General features: G+C 34.7%; 2 pseudogenes; both read left to right on the top strand.

The window, feature by feature from the left end:
• The first annotated feature begins 1,492 nt into the window (after window positions 1-1,492).
• Window positions 1,493-3,137, top strand: LOC112999616 (heat shock 70 kDa protein 4-like; annotated as a pseudogene).
• Window positions 3,138-6,514: 3,377 nt separating this feature from the next.
• LOC100783745 (senescence-specific cysteine protease SAG39-like) lies at window positions 6,515-7,618 on the top strand (annotated as a pseudogene).
• The last annotated feature ends 817 nt before the right edge of the window (window positions 7,619-8,435 follow it).

Raw genomic sequence — 8,435 nt, 5'->3', positions numbered from 1 at the left:
TGAGTCTTAGCATAACTGTTGAATACGCTTGCTAATTGTTTATTTTGAAATTGATGTGTTATTATGTCTTGATCGGAGTGTGTGATTCCTGTGTAATGTGATTGATGATTGAAAAGTGAACTTTGAATGACAAAGTGGTGGAATTACGTGAATTACGTGTAACTAAGTTTTATTTGGTTTATATGATATGTATATCTAGTTGTCTTGTTTCTCTATTAGTTAGGAATGTGATAACTCACTCCCCGTGTGTTGTTTGTATTTGGATCCTGTGATGATCTTGAACTTTGTGTTCGGGGGAGCAGATGACTAGGTGAATTGCTTTAAGGAACCATGTGCTGAAGGACGTCGGGACACAATGCTCTGATAGGATGTGGCATTGGGGTATAGGATTTTATAGACGGCCTTGTTTGAGCCGAAGTGAATTTATTATTTATTTAGAAAAGTTTTATGATGATGTTAGAAAGGTGAATGTGAGTCTGCTACCCTCTTGAAAGGCTTGTATTTAAATATGTTTTAAAAACTTGAATTAAGTTTAATTTTTCTTTTAATTACTTCTTTTATTATTAGTACATATATGTGTGGGGTAGAGGGTGTCACAAATTCTTCTCAAATTCAAGTTTTCTTTCAGGGCTTATAAGATACCCTACAATGGCAAGGCACTTGGGAGGCACACAAAAGAGATAGTCCTTGTTCTTGAAGAGGCTTCTAATTGGAGTTCCAATAAGTTTTCAAACAATAAAAATTTCCATATTTGGTTATGCATCTTATTTGATAATAAATCAATATTTGAAATATTAAATATAATAGTTTACTCTAAAAGTGATTGAACACTTGATCATGAGTTTAGAGCCTTCTTGGGAGGAACATGAAATGTTTGGTCAAAGTTTAGGATTATTTGTTCCATATTTGCTTCATTGCCTTTTAAACTTTCAGAGACAGAATTTTCATTGCAGTATCAAGGTAACAAAGTAATACACAACTAACCACACATGACACACCATTAAACAGGCTAGGTTCACTAATTCAATTATGAGGATCACTGAATTCTCCTTTCCTCGGATACAAATGCTATGCATGTGTGCATGCTCCGGGATATTATGCACTAGATGCTGGATTCTATAATATTTTAGAGGGAAAGTTGCCAAGACATTAAACGAGATTTCTTAGAATCCTTAGAATTAGATATGAAAAATAGCAGAGAAGATGGAGAAGAAGATAAACAATTGAAGGAAAATATATTAACTCTGCTGGTTACAGGCCATGATACCACAACTATTCTCATTACATGTACGTAGCCTCCAATTTTATGGGGTTGAACTAAGACTTCTTATGAATTCTTAGAAGATTTGACCTCAGTCTCACTTAGCTTGTTGGTAGGAACTTTAACTTATATGGAGCAAGCTGCTTTCTTTGGTTGAGGTCACTGATTTTTTGATAGCTAACAAGTTTCCCAGTTAGATCACTGTCACTATCTTGGAACCATAACTATAAAATGACTGGTTACCCATTAACTAGTGCAGCTATGGTTCCTGGTGGAGGCCATGGGAGAAGAATGGTATTAGGAACATAAGCTAGAAGTGAAAGGTTACTACTTATTAGTATAGCTACTCAGATTCAAACAGATTCAAGATGGAGTTGTGTGCTAGTGTTTGATTTTACCATGGGATTAAGAACATTGCATTCTGCTGAATGAATTTATAACTTTGTTCATTATTTTTTAAAGAAGCTTTTCATTATGCATACTTTGCCAACTTGTCCTATGAGGTTTTCAGCATGAGATCCTAAAGGAATGTGGACTTCGAAATTCTAATACTATATCATTGAGTAGCATATATGCATCAAGATAAGACAAGACCAAATGAAACCTTGACAACCTAGCTAGACAACATATTCCTTGACTAGGAAATGCAGGAATGACTAAAATACTGTTACAACACAAGGTGTTAAAGTTAAACTAAATAAATTGTAATAGCATCTTACTAAATCTATTAATCCATAAATTCTAAATTATTTGATTTAGTACTAAAGACTATGAAATGTTAGTATCAACCCCAATTTTCTAAAGTAAACAGTCTACTACAATGTACTGATGAATTTCATAAGGTTTATTTTTCCTGTTTAGTGACTCAAATGTAGGATGTGCTTATGCAAGTCATAGTATAAAAATATTGTATTAGCTGAAGATAAGGAACATATAGAGTAGAGCTCCTCTCTTTTTCTGTGTAAAATTTGATTAGTTGTGTTTAACCTTTTACATTTCCCTATAGATTTTTACAATGAGACTTCTTATAACTTTTGTATTAGTATATTTTCTTTTCTCAAGTATTCACAAATATTACTACTTTCCTTTATATTTCCCTATAGAATTTTACAATGAGACTTCTTATTACTTTTGCAAATGAAAAGAGTTAATTGGTAGAAAATATAGTGATCCTGTTATTCAAAAAGAGAAAATGTTGTGGCCATTCAAAGTTGTTGCTGGTATTAATGACAAACCAATGATTGTTGTCAAGTACAAAGGGCAGGAGAAGCATCTTTGTGCTGAGGAAGTATCATCTATGGTCTTCACATAGATGGGGGAGATTGCATAAGCATGTTTGGAAACACCTGTAAAGAATGTTGTTGTAACAGTGCCTGCTTATTTCAATGATTCTCAGCGAAAAGCTACTATTACTGCTATTGCATATGGCCTTGACAAGAGGACTAATTGCGTTGGAGAGAAAAACATTTTCATCTTTGAACTTGGTGGTGGTACTTCTCACGATCAAGGATAAGGTATTCCAAGATAAGGCTACTTCTGGAAACACTCACTTAAGGTGGAGAGGACTTTGAAAACAGAACGGTGACCTATTTTGTAGAGGAATTTAAAAAGAAGAACAAAGTGGACATTATTGAGAACCCTAAGGAGGTTGAGAACTGCATGCGAGAGGGCAAAAATAACACTATCCTATGATGTTATTACCAACATTGAGTTGGATGTTTTATTTAAGGGCATTGACTTCTGCTCTTCAATCACTCATGCAAAGTTTGAACAGTGTATGCAAAGATGGACAAGAGCAGTGTAGATGATGTTGTCCTTGTTTGGTGGCTCTTCTAGGATTCCCAAAGTGCAGTTGCTATTTAGAACAACCAACTAAAGGCTGTATAATCTTTAACCTTTTAGACTATTTTGGGTATCTATAGAATTTCTAGTTATTTTATTTAGCTTTTTAGCAATTAGTACACACAATTCTCATGTACTTAACTATATATTTGTATGGAAGGGGAAAGGACATTGAAAGTCATGATATGCTAAGACAAGGTTTGACTCATGTTTTCTTGATGGCATTCAATGGGAAGGAGGAGTTCAATGCATTTCAGACTCACTCGAATCACCTTGAGTTTACTAGAGTATTTTTCACCTGCTATTGAGAAGATTGTGGTGTTGGATTTCCCATCTAACCTTGTGAAAGAACCACCATGATCCTCAACTTATTCAAGCAAATAAAATTTTCCATCTTTATAGTGCATGCATGTGTGTCCATCAGCTATTTGTAGTCTATTATGGTTATTCCTAGCTAGTTCCTACAAGCTCTTATGCAATTTCAACTTGATAAATAAGCTCTTTTTTTCCCTAATTAATGGAAAGTTCTAGCATTGGGATTTGTTAATACTAATTGTCTGATTTCTCTCCATGTTTCTACTGCCATATGATATGTGCCAACACATTTTATAGGTCTCCAATCTCCACAACACACACACACTAGTAACGAAAGATGAAAACAAGCTCTCTTCTACTCTGATGAATGTGAACAACAAAGGGTATTTGGTTATAGAAGAGGGATTGTGAGTATCAATACAGAGTTTGAATATATCATCACATTCATGGATAGGAGAGTTAAAAATTAAAACTAATGGTTTAAAGCATCAAAATAACTAATATCAATGTAGTTTTCATAAAACTCGAATCTTTATAAATATATAATGACAAGAAAATATTATTACTATTTACCAGACCGGAAATGACACATTCCTACTCTAAAATAAGTTTCCGAAGTCGCCATACCTTTGTTGCTGCCTCTCCTAGATTTCCTGAAAATGTAAAGTGGTTTCGAATCACACGAAAAGAAGGATCTTTTAGTCCTCTTGCTACAGCTTGTTCGAATGCCAAACACAGAAAATTATACAATCATATATAAATCCACTATTAAGCCATCCATGTGTCACATTCATCCGAAGTTAATAGAAGGAAAAAGGTCGCCAAGAAAAAGGTTGCATAATGATGTCAAACAGTTGCAAGGAGGTGATAGGGGAAGCAATTAAGAGAGGTCTCTATATCATTCACTAAGACTATTTAGGTGGACTAAACTACTCATAGAGAAACCTAACTGAACAACATTCCCAACCACGTACCTCAACGGAATGTATCTTCGAGTAAGTGATGAAGAGGATGCTCAGAAACAGTGGCGGAACCAAGACCCTAAGTTAGTGGGGGCAAATTATAAATAAATAAAATGAGTGGGTTCAACTATATAAATATAAATGGAATAAAATACAAAAATCTAAGATTTTATTTACAATTTTTAATTTAAAAGAAAATTTATTGGTGGATTTTAAAAAATGAAGGGGTGCAAGTGCACACCCTCAATCTAATGTAGGTCCACCATTGCTCAAAAGAGTTTTCAAAAGTCCAAGATGCTCACAATCTGAAAAGAATTGAAGCAGCCACGTACCTCAATGAATGCTCACAAGACATGAGGGAAGTGTAGGGAATGCTCAGAATCAGAGAATGATTAAGCAACCGTGTACCTGAATTTCGTAGCATTAGTGATGAACCCCAACTCGCGGACGAGGAGACACCAAACGACCTGGGGTGACGAGGAGACAGTGGTGACGGGTCGCAAAATGCAGTGTCGTGGAGGGGGAACACGGCGGTGAGGGAGAAAGGGTTTGCGAAACTGAGTACGCAGGGGAAAAAGAATTTGGTATTTTAATTTATGAATAACACAACGTCAATTTTCTTGAGAAAACCGATGTTAACGCTATAAACTTAACATCGGTTTTGATGAAACTGATGTTAACAAATTAATGTTAACATCGGGTTTTAAGATATAAAATTATTTTATCTCTCACAATTTTGTTATTCATGTTCTATTGATAAAACCTTTAAACAAATTCATTACACTAATTCAAATAAAATACATATAAATTTAATATTACCAATAATTAACCAAACATTTGTTTTACGGCAATACATATTTACAATGCATGTATCGAAACATATAATTAGAAGAAAAAAAATACTTAAATAAGACTCAAACGTTTGATGGAATGGCCCACCCAAGAGCGCTTATGTCATATGGGAACCCATGGCTAGAAACAATCCTTATGGTTTTGATATCCGGTAGGAATAATCAGAATCAAGTACAGGTTGGTTGGTGAACCTAGTGATAGGAGACTATCTAGCTTGGTTCGGAGAGCACAAGACTTTGTCAAAATATATAAACTTTCGACAAAGGAGATATAGTATTGGGTCATTCTAAGGAGGTTAAATTAAATTTTAGAATATTATTGTAAATATTATTTAGATGATAAGAACAAAGAAAACCTGTCCTATTAAACTAACATCATAGTTAAAAGAAATCACATCTAAAACCAACACATTAATTAAGTGATAAAATAATTTTTTAACATACAATATCAAACAACTAAATAATACCTGTGCCTTGCACGGGTCCTTATCTAGTATTCATTTATTCTGGAGTGGATCAAAATAAAAAAATAAAAAACATAAAATCTCAAAAGTCATATAAAAAGAAACAGAAATGGAGTATAAAATAACAATATTAAATTAAGATGTTGAAATATTAATTTTCTAATTATCCACTAAAAAGTATTATTTTTTGTCTTAACCTTTTGATTTATGAGAAAAAAAAGAACCCTAACTAATTTAGAGTTCAGTTAAAAGGTAAATATATTCTGATAAAATTATTTCCAGTAAAATAGATAACCAAAATAGAATAATGTCCGGTTTATTGTCGAGTGGAAAATCGTTCCCAGTAAATATATAAAAGTAGGCACACATGAAGAATGCAACATTTTTTATTTTTTATTCGGTTATGCGTTAATAATATGCATGCACATGAAACAATAAAATTTTCAAACCTCGATTATTATAATTCCGAAGTTTTCCAATACACAGAAGGCATCGTTTTGAAAACTACTATGGCCCTGTATTCCAATTAGTGCCTCTACGTTATGTTCGACAAATAATTTGTCCGTAGTACCTACACCTGCATATAAATACAATACAAGAGTCGTTTGTATTGAAAAAAATTCTCATCGGTAAATTTCGAGAAAGGTTCTTTCAGATTATTTGATGAGTTGAAAACCAAGAAGATTACTTTACCATTCAACGCTAACTTTACTACAAATACCACAAATAATCTTAGATACCAGCCCAACACATCTTTGTCACATTTTACTAGCCAACTTCAAGTAATTGTTGCATAATTGTCACACTACACTAGCTACCATGGTTGCCAAAAATCATTTCTACCATATTTCATTGGCAATGCTTCTCTGCACAGCATTCTTGGCTTTTCAAGTGACTTGTTGCACTCTCCAAGATGCATCCATGTATGAGAGGCATGAGCAGTGGATGACTCGTCATGGCAAGGTGTATAAGGACCCTCGGGAAAGGGAAAAGCGTTTCAGGATATTTAATGAAAATGTAAATTACGTTGAAGCTTTCAACAATGCTGCCAATAAACCTTACAAGCTAGGCATTAACCAATTCGAGACCTCACCAATCAGGAGTTCATTGCGCCAAGAAATAGATTCAAGGGGCATATGTGTTCCTCAATCATTAGGACAACCACTTTTAAGTATGAAAATGTGACAACAGTACCATCCACAGTGGATTGGAGGCAAAACGGAGCAGTTACACCCGTCAAGGACCAAGGTCAATGTGGTAAGTGCATGATAATTCATTTACTAAGTCAGACTAAATTGAATGATTATCTAACTATTGATTTACTTTATAGGATGTTGTTGGGCGTTTTCTGCTGTTGCAGCAACTGAAGGAATCCATGCACTGTCGGGTGGAAAATTGATCTCTTTGTCAGAACAAGAACTTGTTGATTGTGACACAAAGGGTGTGGACCAAGGTTGTGAAGGTGGCCTTATGGATGATGCTTACAAATTCATCATCCAAAATCATGGACTCAACACTGAAGCCAATTACCCCTATAAGGGTGTTGATGGAAAGTGCAATGCAAATGAAGCAGCCAACCATGCTGCTACTATTACTGGATATGAGGATGTCCCTGCCAACAATGAGAAGGCACTGCAAAAGGCTGTGGCCAATCAACCAGTTTCTGTAGCCATTGATGCCAGTAGTTCTGACTTTCAATTTTACAAGAGTGGTGCCTTCACTGGTTCATGTGGAACTGAGTTGGATCACGGTGTCACTGCTGTGGGATATGGTGTTAGTGATCATGGGACTAAGTATTGGTTGGTTAAGAACTCTTGGGGAACTGAGTGGGGTGAAGAAGGCTACATTAGGATGCAAAGGGGTGTCGATTCTGAGGAAGGAGTCTGTGGCATAGCTATGCAAGCATCTTACCCTACTGCATAAATATAAAATCTGGACGCCATCATATTATTTACAATTCTATCTACTGTTTTTTTAAGCATTGATTCCTCCCATAGGTCGTGTATATCATTGTATCCCCTGCGTGAACAAAGTTCTGTACATTGTACTTTTTTTCAATCAATTATTATGCAATGAAATACTAGTCATGGTTATGACTTATGAGTTATACAATGCAATATATCAGATCCATAATATAAGTGGAAGATAAAAGTAGTAAGGCAGAGATCCAGCTGATTCCTCAGAGAGATAATCAAATTCTCTATGAAAGAATTGTTACTGACATATGAGTTTGCGTATCAATATATAGTTTTGTGAGCCGTGTCTCCAATTCAATTTTTTGCCCTTTTTTCCTTTTATCTTTTTCTTCTTAATTTCACACTTTTACTTCTGTGTTTCTTTAGGGTTTTCGTCTCCTTATAGTTGGTTAATCGTTGTTGTCATATATGCGCTATACTGTTACTGCATATTGGTGGATATTCGCTGCTGCATTTTTGCTATTCTGTTGCACCGCAATTTTCTGCATAATTGCACTTTTCTGGTTTATGCAAAATCAGTTTAGTGCATATATAATATATTGTTGTTAACGCTTCTGTTTGGTTGGTTTTGTGTCCAGGTTTTTCGATTCTTCTTGTGTGTCTTTTTTTGTTTTTTGTGTGCTTTACTTATTCTCCTAATTTTCATGGTGGAAGCGATGGTTTTGCTGAAGTTGATTTGTTGAAGAAATGAGTGACGTCCCCAGTAGCAAAACATTCACGATACAGCAGAAGCTGATTTAAAATCTAATCAAGTATTCTTCCTT

The sequence above is a fragment of the Glycine max genome, chromosome 15 (assembly GCF_000004515.6).
Source record: "Glycine max cultivar Williams 82 chromosome 15, Glycine_max_v4.0, whole genome shotgun sequence".
Lineage (NCBI taxonomy): Eukaryota > Viridiplantae > Streptophyta > Magnoliopsida > Fabales > Fabaceae > Glycine > Glycine max.
Note: the sequence above shows the minus strand (reverse complement) of the source record. Positions and strands in the feature narration are given on the sequence as shown.